At 40.9% G+C, this 17,058-nt stretch overlaps 1 pseudogene; it reads left to right on the forward strand.

Annotated features, from left to right (window-relative positions):
* The first annotated feature begins 14,460 nt into the window (after positions 1-14,460).
* On the forward strand, positions 14,461-15,072 carry LOC150068141 (olfactory receptor 7E178-like; annotated as a pseudogene).
* Positions 15,073-17,058: the final 1,986 nt, after the last annotated feature.

Raw genomic sequence — 17,058 nt, forward strand, 5'->3', positions numbered from 1 at the left:
TTTCACTATGATATGTCTAGGTAAGTTCCTTCTAGGATCTTGCCTGCTTGGGGTCCTGAAACCTTCAATAATGTGAGTATTTTCCCTTTTGAAATTGGGGAAATTCTCTGCTATGATTTTGGTGAATAAAGGGTGCATACCTATGTCCTGGAATTTGGCCCCCTCCTCAATCCCTATTATACGAAGTTTAGACTTTTCATTTGTGACAAACACAATCATCCTAGATTTTTTTATTCATTGTAGATACTCAACTATGTTAGAACATTATGGGCAGTGTTTTCTGATCAGAGAATATACAGATTATTCTGCATTGCAGGGTAGTTCACAGCAATGATTTTTTTTTTAAATCTGTGAACTTCATTTTGATCAAATGTGACAGCAGTCTCCCAGGAGATTCTACATCCTTCTTTTGTTTTCTAATTCTGTCTGTCGGTCTGCCTGTCTGTCTTTCTGTCTGTCTCTCTCCCCCTGCCCTCTGTGTGTGTGTGTGTGTGTGTGTGTGTGTGTGTGTGTGTGTGTGTCCATGTGTCCTAGGATTTTGACTCTAGGCCTGGGTACAGGTCTTGAGGCTTTCCTGCCCAAAGGAAAGCTCGAACACTTCAGTAAGAAACTCCACTTTTGGCTTCCTGGTAGCTAATTGGAGATGAGAGCTCACAGGTCTTTGATGCCCATGATGGCTTTGAACCTCTATCTATAGATCTCAGACAGTTAAGTAGCTAGGATTCCAGGTATGAGACACCAGGGCTGGGACTGAATGACACTTAAAAAAACATGAACTCTTCACTCTCCTACATATAAATAAATCAAGATCCCCGATATGATATCGGGGATATGATCCCGATATGATATGATAATTTGAAGGAATTACTTCCTGAAGTAATTGAGGAATTTGCTTACAGTGTAGCAATGGATTCCTGGCATGTAGGCAATGGTGATTATCATTTAGTTACTGGGTTTCTTCCTTTTCAATCATCTATCTGATTATTGCACTTCCTGTACTGGTTTCTAACTGTGACTGTGGCTCTCTTTTGTGATCTGTCTATAATCCCCTAAATAAGATATTCTCTTCCTGGAACTCTGAGAGAAATGAGACAGATGCCCAATTAGAAAATTGATCCAAAACTTACAAATGTCAATGAACTCACTAACATGGATGGGGGGAAAGAATGTCCAATACAATAGATTTTAACAGTGTCCTCTGGACAGCAAAACTTCCAAGTTCTATGCCCAGATGACAGCCTCTAAAATCTGGCAAATGAGGTCCAGGAGTTTGACCTGTTGATGGACTGTTTGTCTAGCATTCACAAGATCTGATTGTATTCCTCGGTACCACATACAGCATATGCAGGAATTCAATTCCAAGGTTTAAGTCTATCAAATAGTCCCCAGACAATTTAACAACAGAAATATCCTGAATATCGGTATCTGGAGTGGAGTTCCATTACGAAGTAGTGGAACGAATGGAAACAAGGAACCAAAGGAGAATGCCGTGATAATACTCACTGTTTATTTGTTTAAAAATGAAATCTGGATAATAATGTGTCTATTGGTGATAAGGCATGTGGAAGAGGAGAATGATGGAACAGATGACTCAGATGAACATACATTATACAAGTACAGGGACATGTTAATCTGAAATATGTTGCTGCAAGTAAGACAAGAAAAAAGTGTTAAATAGAGAAAGTAGCTTAGTCGAATTATTAAATGATATACGATCAGTGTTTTCTGTGAAATACAAACTTTTGTTAAAATGTTTCAATTAAGTATACGTGGAGAGCCAAGCACACAAGTGACACCAAAACACATTCATCTCTCCATAATTAAAAATACATGATGAGCCACACCTTTTACATTATTTATCTTACATCATTTGGTTTGTCTCAATCATGTTCTCTAAATCAATAAACCTTCAGCAATGTAAAATAGCTTATGTATTCATTTTCCTACCAAGTCAAAAGTAATGTTCATTTATTGCGTTTCCTGTGTGCCTGTGCTTCACACCCAGAATCCTACACACTCAGGAGGTATAGACCTGGGAATTTCATTTCAAAGCCATCCATGGCTGGGAAGTCCATTAGAATTTTATATCCAATTAAACACACACACACACACCATACACACTCATACACACGGAGACTGCAAGAGGTCGAGCTATGTCTGAAGTAGGAAAATAATAGCCTGGAGCAAAAAAGCTCAGGGAAAGTGTCCAGGCCCTGAGGTCAAGCCTGAGGACAGGTGCAAATGAACAAGCAAACAAGCAAGCTAACAAGAGCAAAAAGTACCCACCTTGCTTTCATTAGTCAGCAGCTAGAGGATGACCATGAGATATGAGCATCTGAACACACCTGTGCATTAATAACCCCTAAATCTTTTCTATACAATGACTACAAACAAACAAAAAATCTGGTTGTACATCATTTGCCAAGAAAGAAGAAAGCCCTGAGTTCAAGTAACAGTGCTACCAAAAAAGAAAAGATCTCCATTTGTGCACTTTGATTGAGATAAGTTATCCATGATAGAAAATTCACATCTCAACCACTGTAAAATTCAGTTTGTTGGGCAACCATCTCCAGACATGTGCTGCCTATACAAATTTAAAATTTTTGCATTACAAAACTATATTAAGTGAAGTAAGCCACACTCAAAGGAACATAGGCTCAATGGTTTCCCTCATTTGTCATAATCAGTAGAAAACTTGGGCTCTCCTAGAAGAGATTTACAATAGAACAAAATCTGGAGACATTAGGCCACATAGTATGACACTAAATGTAAGGACCTCCAGGATAAGGAAACAAAAGCCATATAATGAGTTATTATTGTCCTTAATATACTGTTATCTCTCATCTCTTTTGCTGTCCCTTGGTTATTTCATATTGTTACAGTATTTCACCTCGTTATCTGATATATCTTATATATGCTTAATTGGTTATTTGAAATAGGAGAGGGAAGGGGGAAATCAAGAGGAGCGGGGAGAGGGGGGAAGGGAAATGGGGACCATGTCATTAGAAAGGGTATCAATGTTTATGAAGTAATGTACCGTCTATTGGGTGAATATAATGTAGCCCTTCTATTAATTGCAATGAAAATATATGAAAAAAACAAAAAACTTAACCACTACGTCAAGAAACACCTTGACCTAGCCAGCAACTTTCTCCAGTATTCATGTGTCATGAATGATACTAATGAAACCAGACAATGAAAATAATGTGTTCAGAGAGGTAGGATTTACAGGACTGAGGGTCAACTATTCTTCCTTCTGCAAAACCATATTACAGATGTATTTCCTACCTCCTGATGTCAGCTCCTGGTTTGTACAACCTGCTCAGGGCTCTTTTGTGTTTCCTGTTACTCAGGCTGTAGGTGAAGGGGTTCAGGAAAGGAGTGACCACTGTGTACATCACTGAGGACACAGCGCTGCCCCGGGGAGAATGTGACACAGCTGATGCAAAATATCCTCCCAATCCTGTCCCAAAGAATAAACACACCACTGAGAGGTGAGAGCCACAGGTGGAGAAGGCTTTGTACTTCCCACCTGATGACGGAATTCGCAGAACTGAAGAAATAATTTTATAGTAAGAAAAAAGCATTCCAAAGATTGGAGGAAATTCATATATGGTAGCAACAACAAATTTGAGGATACCATTTGTGAATGTGTGCTTACGTAAAGAAAAGGTCCAGGACTTGAGAAGGGTCACAGAAGAAACTTGAGATATCCAATTCCTTGAAATCGGTCATCTTCAATGCCATCCACACGTGCAGCTGTCCTTCTAAGAAGCTGGTGACAAATGACAGCAGAAACAAGGAGACACAGAGCCGAGGGTTCAAGATGACAGGGTAATTCAGGGGATGACAGATGGCCACAAAGCGGTCATAGGCCATCATACTAAGAAGCATAGCATCCATGTAGCCAAAAATGGTGAAGAGACACATCTGCGTGAAGCAGCCTGCACAGGAGATGGCTCTGTTTTGACTCAGGAGTTTCACCAGCATTTTGGGTACGGTGGTGGAGATGAAGCAGATGTCATCCAAGGAGAGGATGGAGAGGAAGAAGTACATGGGGGTGTGGAGGTGGAGGTCTGAGCTGACGGCCAGGATGATGAGCAGATTTCCCAGTAAGGTGGTCAAATACATGGACAGAAAGAGTCCAAAGAGCATGGGTTGTAATTTTTGATCCTCTGAGATTCTAAGTAGAAGAAAATCTGTAACGAGGGTTAGATTTTGTGCTTCTTTATCACCTGGATAACTGCTCAAAAACAAAAACATCTTGATAGAAAATAAAACACATATCCAGTAATTGTCAGCTCTAATTACTTGAAAGTCAAGTATTTACAAGCTTGAATTTTGCACCACCTATGCAACACAGTATACTAGTGTTTGTGAATTGTGACAATTCTCTACTTCTAGAATCTTCTCAATCTCGGATGCCTTGGTCCTCAGGCTTTTGTCTCCATATGTGCCAAAGTGACAGGCAGTTGTGTTGGAAAGCCAAGAAGATAAAGGCTGGCTAGAGCAAAGTCACCTGACAGTACAGCCCATCCTTGTAATCTAGTGTGGGGGAACAGGTTCCAGGGCAGCAGGAGAGATCCAAGAATTTACACATTTATGATGCATGACTGTGTCTAGGAGCCTACTTTTGGAGCCAGTGCACTGCCCTAGGCTCTGGGAAGCTCATCCACTGAGAGGGCTGGAGAGTGGGCTTTCATATGTAGATTGAGATTCTGGGTTGTAAACTGGGCTGGAGGATTTCAGGAAGATTCCCGTGGGGGAAGGGCCAGCAGTAGGTCAAGCCACTAGAGCAATATTGAGTTAGGAGAACAAAGCAGTTTCCCATCCATTAGTGCATTGTCTATTTTTATCTCACTGAAAAGAAAATCCAATCCCATGAACAGTCACTCCTTATTTATCTCCACTGTGACAGCATGCAGGCACAAATCTACTTCTGGTTCCTCTCGACTTTCCTCTTCTTGTATTATGGTGTTTGTAGGGAAATGAGTAAGCCTGGAAATGTGATATTGAGTGAAATAAGTCAGGTTCAGAGAAACAAAGGACATGTATCCTTCTATAAAACATAAAAATTAAATATCAATTATCACAATATATGTATACACATGGAGTCATGTGTATCAATGCACCCACAAATTGAGGAAAGTGTGGCAGGAAAGGATTCAGATGGAACAACTCTCATCAAGTAAGGTATAGTTTAACCACATGACTAGGAGGAAGCTGAAACATCCTGCTCCTTAAAAATATACAGTGTTCCAGGGGCAGGTGGCTCACACTTCCAAGCCTAACTACTACAGAGGCTGAGGTCTGACATTCACAGGTGGAAGCCAGTCTGGGACAGGGAATTCTGAGAATACCTTGTTTTGAATTAACTAGCAAAAATCAGGAAGTTAGGAGCTACAGGCTAAATGAGAAGACCTCCAGGATATGGAAACAAGAGCCATATGATGTGTAATTGTTGTTCTTACTGTCCTAGGTTATTTCTCATCTTTTTTATTGTCCCTTGGTTATTCTCATATTGTTACATTATCTTACCTTGTTATCTGTTATATTGCATATACATTTATTTGTTTATTTAAAATTGGATAGGGAAGGGGGAAAGCAAGATGAAGGGAGTGGGTAGGGAGAGGCAAAAGGGCACAAAAACATGGGAAAGAGTCTCAATGTTTTGGAAATAATGCACTTTCTATCTGGCAAATATAACGGTAACTTTTGTATTAATTACAATTAAAAAGGAAGGAATAAAAGCAGGAAGTGGAGCTGGAGCTTTGAGCAAAAACCTCAGGGACTGCCCACATGCCCTCAGTTCAAGCCCCAGAACCAACGTGTGTGTGTGTGTGATCGTACACACATGCACACACTACAGAAGGTGAACGATATGAAATGAGAAAGAATGACCTAAAATCCAGAGCTCTGAGAAGGACACAGGGCATTCTGCCAAATTTCATTGATGTAATGTCATCTTGTCATTTTCACCATCATCACAATCTTCCTACTCATTCTCCTCCTTTCTCCTCCTCCTCCTGTTTCTCCTTCTCCTCTTCTTCCTCCTCCCCCACCTCCTTTCAGACAGCCTTTAGGAGTACTTCGGAAACTGGTTTGAACTATTTATATCTTGCTACATTTGGTGAGCCACAAATGAGAATGAAAAGCACAGTAGGTAAAGAATTCTCCATTACATACACTGGTACCCGTAACCTTCAACCCTTACCTGCAAATTCACTGAGGACATACACTTTCCAGTCTCCTTGTCTCCAAGTCCTTCACCACCCATCCTGCCTCACTCAGTTGCTTAAGCTGCTTCTCTCTTAAGCTATGGCCCAGGTAGACAGATCTGAGGACCCCAGATCTGGTGCCCAGCAAAAATCCAGCCTCTGTTCTCAGGAAATAGATGAAGACACAGAAGGAGCAGAGATGGTGGTGATGAGGAGACAGATATAGGACTAGTGTCCTAGACACAGGGGAGGGAAGGCTCATCCTTGACTTGTATATAGCCTTGGAGAATTAATACACACAGGTCACAATTAACCAACATATGTGTATTAACAAGCCAAGTCTCTAGACATTTCAAACACAGGGATGACAGAATCATATAAAATTTCCATGACTAATGGCTGGGAGTGTGGCCTAGGGCAGTGCACTCGCATGCACAGAGCTCTATGTTTGATTCCTTGGCATCATGTACACAGAAAAATCCAGAAGTGGTGGTGTGACTCAAGTGGCAGAGCACTAGCCTTGAGCAAAATGTGTCCAAGGACAATGCCCAGGCTCTGAGTTCAAGCACCCAGACTGACAAAAAAAGAAAACCTTTTTAAGTAGTTGTGCACTGGTTTTTTTAGTATCATGATTATTATTAATTTGTTATACCAAGATGTTACAACGTATCACTTTGTGAGAAAATGAATTTTGGTTGTTTACAACCTTACTGTTTCACCAACGCTCCCAACCTCAATGATATCTTCAATATTCTATTTTTTAAATAAATATTTAAATTACATTGATGTATTTGCACCAAGGAGTTGACATTCAATAGAGCAGTTGGTGAACACAGTGTATCTTGATCCATATCACCAGTTTTATTCTACTTCATTCTACTCAAACTCCCCTCCCTTCAATTTTCTTAATATTGTTGGGTATGTATGGAATTTTTAATAACATTTCTCCCCTTCTCACTTCAGTATACTATCCTCTGTCTTATCCTCTACATTTCCAGTACGTTATTTTCTTTTTTTCATATTTTTATTGTAATTAATAGAAAGGTTACATTATATTCACCAGATAGAAGGTGCATTAATTCACACACATTGATACCCTTTCTCATGTCTTGGTCACCATTTCCCTCCCCCTAGCCCTACCCCTCAACTTGTTTTCCTCCATTCCCTATATAATTTCAAATAACCAAATACAAATATATTCAATATATCAGATAACAAAGTGAGATACTGTAACAATATGAGATAACCAAGAGACAGCAAGAGATGAGAGATAACAGGGTGTATGCAGGACAAAATTCACTCATTATATGGCTTTTGTTTCTACATCCTAGAGGCCCTTTCATTTAGCGTCCTACTATATCCAGTATGCTATTTTCTGATAATCATTTTGTTGGCTGGTATTTTGGGATTTCTAATGAATTACACCATTTAAACTGTGTCCTAAATATATCATATTTCAGTTGATACATTGGTTTTCCCTCGTCTTGAGAACATAGCTATGAAATGTGTTTGACATCTTCATCTCTAGACATCAATTTCTCTATTTTCCTCACATTAGTTTTATAAATTTCATTGTTCTAAGCCTTCAAGATTTTCCAGCTTCCTGGCATTCATTCTTGTGGACTGAGAGTGAGTTTTCTAAGGAATGACACCATTTAAACTCCCTCCCTGAACATAGCGCGCTTTAGGGTATAAATTGGGTACCTTTGCAAATTACCCCACATGAACATAATTGTGTAATTATAAATTAGATCTAACTACCACATATGAAAGAAAATATGCATCCTTAGCATCTCTGGGTCTGGCTTGACTTCATTTGAATTTTGTCCTCAAAATTTATTTCTTCACAAATGATGGAAGCTCATTCTTCCTAAAGGAGGAGGACAATTCCCTTCTGTAAATATTCTTTCTTCACTAAGAAGCAGGTTTGAGTTCTCCTTTCTCCTCTTCATCTGTTAACAACAGTACACCCTCAGAGACTTGGACCAAACACACCAAAAATCTAACTAATCACCAGCTCTAAGCTTGTGCCTCCAATTCTACCTAACATTCAAAGTTCAAGCCCTTCATCCCTGCAGTGCAATAGCCCCAGCCCAGCTGGGTCCCCATGCGACATTTCTTCAATGGATTAGGATGGTCCCATATGATGTAGAAGAGTCCCAGGATTGACTATAGCACATGTATGGGTAATGCATTGAACTTGCACCCCGTGGAATGACCCTGAGGATCAGAAACATAAAGCAACAAGTGCACAGGGGCCCTACAGATATGAGGATTCTTAGGGGCACAGATTCCCCACTACAGTGAGGAACTGGGCAGCCATATGGGAGGACAGCACCATGGAAAAGAGAAAAACAAACTATATGAAGGATGTGAGGATTCTGCTGTTGGTAGTTTAACAGACATGGATGGAATCGGCCCAGAGCACCCTCATTGGGTCAATGGAGCCAAGAAACGTCGTATCTAGAAATAGTAAAATTCTAGTCATCCATTGGTGAGGATAGTATTTTATCACTGGGAAAGAACTGGAAAGTCCTGGAAAAAAATTAAGTTAAAGGAAATAAGTTAGACTCAGAGAGATACAGGATCCATGTTTTTCCCTTGTATGTGCAAGATACATTTAGCTCACAAACTCCTTAGTAAATTCATCAGGTGGTAGGATCTTGTATACAAATGTATTCACTGGTATATGGAAGATTCAATAAGATCTCAAATGGTGTAATTTGATAGAAAGGCAAAATCTAGGTTCAGAGAAATTAATATCAGGCAGTGGGTAGTGACAGGGTTTGGGTGGTGTCTAGGGATAGATGAGGAGAAGAAGATGGGGAGAATGCAGACACGCATCCAATGTATATCCCACAAAATTATGAAGAGTGAGTGAAGGGGTGAGTAGGGGAAGGTGATAATATGGGAGGAGTGACTTTGATTGAGATATATTATATTCAAAACTGCTTGGTAACTGTCAAATCCTTAGTACAACTACTTAAAATAATAATAATAGGGATAAAAGAACTTGTCATTGGCAGAAGATGGCGACGGTTCAGTGTTGAGTCTTTCTGTGCTCTCTCCAAGACACCAGTTCTGGCATCATAGGGGAAAGATCATACTGCAAGATCGATCCTAAATTAGCTTTCCCACCACAGAGATCTAAGTCAGAGAGAAAAAGGCAGAAAACCGGCAGAAGAGAACAGCATGGAGCAGAACCAGCTGCTTGGAGCCACTGTGAAGACAAAACCTTTCTCCTGAACCTGAGCAGACAGCGCTTCTCGGTAGCTCAGACCTGCCGGCTCCAGAAAGAGCCAGACCAAGCCTGCGCAAGGCCAGAGCGGTCACCCAGCGTGTTGCGGACCTGTCAGCTTCATGAAACCAGAAAACCCATCAAACTGTGAATACCTCCGTGGAATGGCATTGGGAAGGAATCCCATCCCCCACCAGCTGGAAGAAGCACCATCTTGACTGCTGGTAAAGACCCGACCAAAACAACTGGAGCCTGAGAAATGGTGCTGGCAGTGTCATCATTCAAAAGGGCAAAGGTTTTCCCAGAGGCAGCTTAGCCAGACACCAGCCCCCAGGTTAGCAGACATTCCTCCCCCTGGGTGGGGACGCACACCTGGTAAACAAAAAAAATGTTAATCTTCAGTTTATCTGTTTGTGGGGCACAGGATAGAAAACTTTATCTCCACTAATTTCGGGATCCAAAACCTTCAAAAAGTCCTTTCTCTTACAATTTGGCTTTGCGGTATTTCTGATCAGTTTGTTGATTGGGCAGGAAACAAAAAACCTAACAGTGGCTTCATGAGGAGCCTTGTTTACCAGGACAGCGGCCACGCCCAGGGGTGGGACTTCCGATAGCGCCAGGAACAGACATCTGGCCAAGCTGCCTCTGGGAATACATTTGCCATTTAGAATGATGGCACTGCCAGCACCAGTTCTCAGACTACAGTTGTTTTGGCTGGGTCTATGCCAGCAGTCACGATGGCGTTCCTCTAGGCTGGTGGAGAAGAGAATCCCTTCCCAATGTCTTTCTATGGAGGTACTCAAAAATTGATGGGTTTTCTGGTATTGTGCCCAGAAAGTTGAAGCCTCCCCCCATAGCCAGAGACCAAAGGTCAATGCAAATTGCAATGAGTCGTTTATTGACGAGCTCAAGCACGGGTCTCTGCTCACTGATAGTCGAGTGCAGACCAGAGGCCCCGAGCACAAGATTACAGCCCCTTTTATACATTTTTTTGGTAGGGGGAAGGCCCCAGCAAGTAATAGCAAAAAATCAATATGCCACGTGGGAAATTTATACTATAATTCCATTAAATAATAGGTGCAATACAAAGCAGGAAAGGGGTCCTGGGTAATCATTGGTCAGTCTAGCTGGCGATCATTTTAAGAGGATTGTTTTATGCCAAATATGAGTCTAGGGGGATCTCCATGGTAACGGACTTGTGATTGGTTGACATTTGCCCTAGTTTGCTGGCCCTCGCAAGGCTGACCTTATTGGTACCAGAGGGCTGCTATCTCTAGCTCCCGGCTTGGAATGTGTATACTCCTTACTACAGTGTAGCTCAGTCTGGGAACCAAGGACAAATGGGTGGTTGTAGATTAGCCACAAGAACAGCAGTTGCATTTCTCAGGGTTTTAGCAAGCAGATATACAGAAGCAGAAAGGCAAGTTAAGGAAATACAAGTATCAACATACAAATGAATACAAGTATAAAAATACAAATGGCTAACATAGGTTTATAGAAAATATATAGATATTTTCTATGCTCCTCACTGGTTCCGTGAAACTGGCAGTTCCGCGACATGGCGGGGTGATGGCTCTGGGCTTGTGCAGGCTCTGTCTGGCTCTGTCTGGCATTGGTCTGTGCTGCCAAGAAGAGCTGTGTGCTCAGGGTAAGGAGAAAGGCTTTGTCTCTGTTGTGGCTCCGAGCGGCTGGCAGCGCTCCACACTGTCTTCTTGCTTCTCTTTTCTGCCTTTTTCCTCTCTGCCTGAGATCGCTGTGGTGGTAAAGCTTACTTAATGTTGATCTTTGGGTATGAACTTTCCCCTATGATTCTAGAACTGGTATCTTGGAGAGAGCACAGAAAGACTCACACTGAACCGCCGCCATCTTCTGCCACTGACAAGTTCTTTTATCCCTATTATTATTATTATTATTATTATTATTATTATTATTATTATTATTTTAAGTAGTTGTACTAAGGATTTGACAGTTACCAAAGCAGTTTTTGAATATAATGTATCTCCATCAATGTCAATTCTCCAAAAATGTCATCTTCCCCTACTCATGCCTTCACTCTCTCCTCGCTCCTAACTTTTTAATGACCCACCTCCTTCTTTCCATTTCACTGCGAGAAATCATACAACACAAAGCTTTGACTTCTCCCCCATATTAAGGTCAAACTTGAGAGCACATATTCATATTATAGTAGAAGGACAGTGACATATGTCTTAATAAAACCCCCTATTTATTTCTACAAAATGAAGAATTTATCATTATGTTTCTGAGTATCAGAAAATGGCGTAATGGAAATGTAGAGGGTAGGTCAGAGGATGGTAGAAGAATGAAGACAGAAGGGGGGAAATGTTATTAAAGATTTTATACATACCCTTCAATATGAAGACAATTTAAGGGAGGGGAGTTTGGGTAGAAAGAAGGAGAATGAAAGCGTTGATAAGGATCAAGAAGCATGTGTTCATCAACTGTTTTATTGAGTGGAAACTCCTTGGACAATTACTTTAATGTAATTCAAATGTTTATCTTTTTTAAAAAAATACAATATTGAAGATATTGTTGAAGTTGGGACAGTTGGGGAGACAGAAAGGGTGTCAACAACCAAAATACATTGTACTCACAAACTGATATGTTGAACTGTAACCACTTGGTACTACAAATTAATATTAATATGATAATGAAGAAACCAGTGCACAAGTACTTAAAATCCTATTCTATTTTTTTCCAGTCCAGGGGTTGAGCTCAGGGCCTGGGCATTGTCCTTGAACACATTTTTCTCAATGACACTATTCTTCCACTTAAGTCACAGCACAACTTCTGTTTTTTTTTTCTGTTTATGAGTTTCAAGGGAATTGAATGTAGGGCTCTGTGCATAATAGGCGAGGTCACTACTCTAGGACACACTCCTGGCCACATGTCTTGTATTGTTTTCATGATTCTGCCGTCCCTGCATTGGAAATGTCCACAGACTTGGCCTATTAATACACAGTTTGGTTAATTGTGACCTCTGGGTATTAATCCTTCAAGGCCATGTAGAAGCCAAGGATGAACCATCCTTTTCCTGTCTGCAGGACACTCGTCCTATATCTCTCTCCTCATCAACACCATCTCTGCTCCTTCTGTGTCTTCATCTCTTTCCTGAGGATGGAGGCTGGACTTAGGCTGGGCACCAGATCTGGGGTGCTCAGATCTGTCTACCTGGGCCATAGCTGAAGAGGGAAGCAGCTTAAACAATAGAATGGGGTAGGATGGGTGGTGAAGGAATGTTTTCTCTGCAGCATGAAGACAGGTAGGATGGTTTGGGCATCACAGGTGGTGAGGATGCTCTTGTAAAACCTTACACACAAGGAGTCTGGAAAGTGTATGTCAGTGAATTTGCAGGTAGGGGTTGAAAGTTAGGAGTCCCAGTATATGTAATGGAGAATTCTATAGCTACTGTGCTTTTCATTCTCATTTGTGGGTCACCAAATGTAGCAGCATATAAATGGTTCAAACCACTTTCCTAAGTTCCTGGAGGTCCTTTCATTTTGCCTCCTCCTAACTTCCTGCTTTTTGCTAGTTAATTGAAAACAAGAGTTTCTCAGAATTCCCTGCCACGGACTGACTTCCACCTGTGCATCTCAGACCTCAGCCTCTGTAATAGTTTGGATTAAAAGTGTGAACAACCTGCCTCTGAAACACTGTGTGTTTTTAAGGAGCAGGCTGTTTCAGCTTCCTCCTATTCATGTGGTTAAACTATAGAGAGGAGTTGTTCCATCAGAATCCTTTTCTGCCACATTTTACTCAATTTGTGTGTGCATTGATCCACATGACCCAATGTGTATTCATATATGCTGAAAATTGAGATTTAATTTCTATGGTTTAGAGGACAAATACCTTTGTTTCTCTGAGCCTGACTTATTTCACTCAATACCACATTTCCAGGCCTGCCCATTTCCCTAAAAATGCCATAATACCAGAAGAGGCAAGTCCAAAGGAATCAGAAGTAGATTCCTGCCTGCTTGATGAAAGAATAGAGATGAATAAGGAGTGACTGTCCATGGGATTGGATTTTCTTTTCAGTGGAATAAAAATATTCACTGCACTAATGGATGGGAAACTGCTTGGTTCTCCTAATTCAATATTGCTCTAGTGGCTTAAACTACTGCTCGCCCTTCCCCCAGGAGAATCTTCCTGAAATCCTCCAGCCTAGTTTACAATCCAGAATCTCAATCTACACATAAAATCCCACTCTCCCACCCTGTCAGTGGATGGCCTTCCACAAACCTAGGGCAGGGCTCTGGCTCCAAAAAATAGGCCCCTAGACAGAGACATGCATCATAAACATGTAAAACTCTTAGATCCTTTCTGCTGCCCTGGAAACTGCTGCCCCACACTAGAAAAGTGTGGGCTGTACTGTCAGGTGATCTTCCTCTAGCCAGCCTTTACATTCTTGGCTTTCCAACACAGCTGTGTGTCACTGGGCAGACATGTACCAAAAATACTGGAACAGGCATCACAGAATGAGAAAATTCTAGAAGTAAATCATTGCTACAATTCACAAACCATAGAATACTATATTTCATATGTGGTATATGGTTCAAAATTGTAAATACTTGAGTTTCAAATATTTAGAGCTGAAAATACCTGGATATATGTTTTCCTTTGTACCAAGACATTTTTGTTTTTGAGCAGATGTCCAGGTGATAAAGAAGCAGAAAATCTAACCCATGTTACAGATTACCTTCTCCTGAGAATCTCAAAGGATCCAAAATTACAACCCATGCTCTTTTGGCTCTTCCTGTCCCTGTACCTGATCACTGTAATGGGAAATCTGCTCATCATCCTGGCCATCATCTCTGACCCCCACCTCCACACCCCCATGTAATTCTTTCTCTCCATCCTCTCCTTAGATGACATCTGCTTCATCTCCACCACCCTGCCCAAGACGCTAGTTAACCTGCAGAGTCACAGCAGAGCCATCTCCTGTGTAGGCTGCCTCACATAGATGTGACTCTTCATCTTTTATACTGCATGGATGTTATGCTTCTTAATGTGATGGCCTATGACCGCTTTGTGGCCATCTGTCACAACCTGAATTACCCTCTCCTCATGAACCCTCGTCTCTGTTTCTCCTTGGTTCTGCTGTCTCTTGTTAGCTTCTTGGAAGGACAGCTGCACGTGTGGATGGCATTGCAGATGACCGATTTCAAGGAATTGGAAATCCCAAATTTCTTCTGTGACCCTTCTCAAATTCTGGATCTTTCCTGTAGAGACACACTCTCAAATGATGTCTTCAAATATGTTGTTGCTATCATTTATGGATTTCCTACAATCTTTGGAATCCTTCTCTCTTACTATAAAATTATTTCCTCAGTGCTGAGAATTCCATCATCAGGAGGGAAGTACAAAGCCTTCTCCACCTGTGCCTCTCACCTGTCAGTGGTGTGTTTATTCTTTGGGACAGCATTGGGTGTTTATGTTTAATCAGTTGTGTCACATTCTTCCAGGGGCAGTGCTGTATCCTCAGTGATGTACACAGTGGTCACTCCTTTCCTGAACCCCTTCATATATAGCCTGAGGAACAGGGACCTCAAAAGTGTCCTGGTCAGGCTGTTCAAACGAGGAGCTGACACCAGGGGTTAGGAAATCCATCTGTAATATGGTTTTGCATTGGAAGAAAATTTAACTCACATTCCTGTAAATCCTACCTGTCTTTGCACATTCTTTGTATTTGTCTGGTTTCATCAATATAATTGATGGCACAGGAGCACTAGAGAAAATTGTTGGCCATGACAAGGATATTAATAGTCAGGATTCAACTGATTTAAATGCATAAAATTTTAGTTTGTAAAGATGACACATGCCTGCAAATGATAGTTCAACTGAATTTATAGTGATTTAGAAATGGAGTTTCTGTCATTGATATTTTACTTCAATAAAAGTGGACAAAAACAGATTATTTTGGTTTTGGTAGCACTGGTGTTTGAACTTGGGGCTTTCTCATTTCTTGGCAAATGATTTACGACCAACACGTTGTTTTTAGTTATTTTATACATAGGTTCCAGGGATTTTTTTTTGTGGTTCAAGGGGATGAACTCCGTGTGAGTGCTTTCCCTGAGCGCTTTAGATCAAGTCCAAGCCCACCTTTGACCAAAGCCCCACTTGACATTTTCTAGAGGTAATTTTGAGATAAAAGTCTCAAGTCCTTTTGTTCCCAGGCTGGTTTTGGACCTTCATCCACAGATCTAAGCCACTCAAGTAGCTAGGATTACTGGCTTGAGCCACCCCACCGGCTAGGATCTAGTGCTTGTTAAAGAACAGGACCGGCCCAGATGCCCAGATTTCAGGGGTGAGCCTCTACTTCCTGACTAACAAAAGTAAGATGAGTATTACTTTTGAGGTTTCCTTGTTGTTTTGTTAGTTTGTTTGAAGCAGTGCTGGTGCTTGAACTCAGGGTCAGGACACTGTCCGTGAGCTTTTTTGCTCAGGTCCATTTTTCTACTACTTGATGCATAACTGCACTTCTGGGTTTGTGTGCGTGTGTGTGTGTGTGTGTGTGTGTGTGTGTGTGTGTGTGTGTGTGTATGTGCATGTGTGTGTCTGTGTATCTTTAATTGGAGCTCAAATTCTTATGGACTTTCCAGGCCTACATGGCTTTGAAACTGAAATTCTCAGGTCTCTGATCCTGAGTCTCTTGGATATTCTGTGTGAACGACAGGCACAGAGCTAAACCTGTTTTTCTTCATAGAAAGGATTAAATGATTATTATTTGTGACTGGGTAGGAAAGTGAGTACATAAGCTATCTTACATTACAGAAGGTTTATTGATTTAGAGAATATGTTTGAGACAAATAATATGATGTAAGATCAATAATGTAAAATGTATTTTTTTAATTATCAGGAGAAGAATGTGTCCTGATATCATTTGTGTGCTTGCCTCTCCACACATACTTAACTGAAACAGTTTTACAATAGTTTGTATTTCAAAGAAGTCACTGATGATAGTTAAAGACTATATAATTTAATAATTTGACTAAGCTACTTTTTCTCTTTAACACTTTTTCTCTTAACTTCTTTGTACAAACATATTTCAGATTAGCAAGTCCATACACTTGTACAAAGTATCCTCATCAGATTCTTCTCTTCCATCATTCTTCTCTTCCACCTACCCTTTCACCAATGTGCACATTGAGATCCAAACTTCATTTTTTACACACATGAACATGGATTATCATGACTGCATTCTCCTATGGCTCCTTGTTTCCATTCATTCTCATACCTCCTAATGGAACCCCACTCAAGACAGTGATATTCAGAATATTTCTGTTGTTAAATTGTCCTACTCAAAAATCTTACATCTTGGAATTGCATTCCTCTATATGCTATAGTTAGCCACATTTTTTGCCAGTACTGGGTCTTAAACACAGGGTCTGGACACTGTCCTTGGGCTTTGTCAAGGCTAGAGCTCAAGGCCACTTGAGCCACAGCACCACTTCCAACTTTTTTTTCTACTGAGGAATCAAACCCAGATCTTCGTGTATGCTAGGCATACAGTCCACCACCAGGGCAAATTCCTGGCCCCAATTAGCCATATTTTTGATGCTGTCATCTAGGCATAGAACTTGGAAG

The sequence above is a fragment of the Megascapheus bottae genome, chromosome 1, assembly GCF_031878675.1.
Source record: "Megascapheus bottae isolate mThoBot1 chromosome 1, mThoBot2.hap1, whole genome shotgun sequence".
NCBI classification, from domain to species: Eukaryota; Metazoa; Chordata; class Mammalia; order Rodentia; family Geomyidae; genus Megascapheus; species Megascapheus bottae.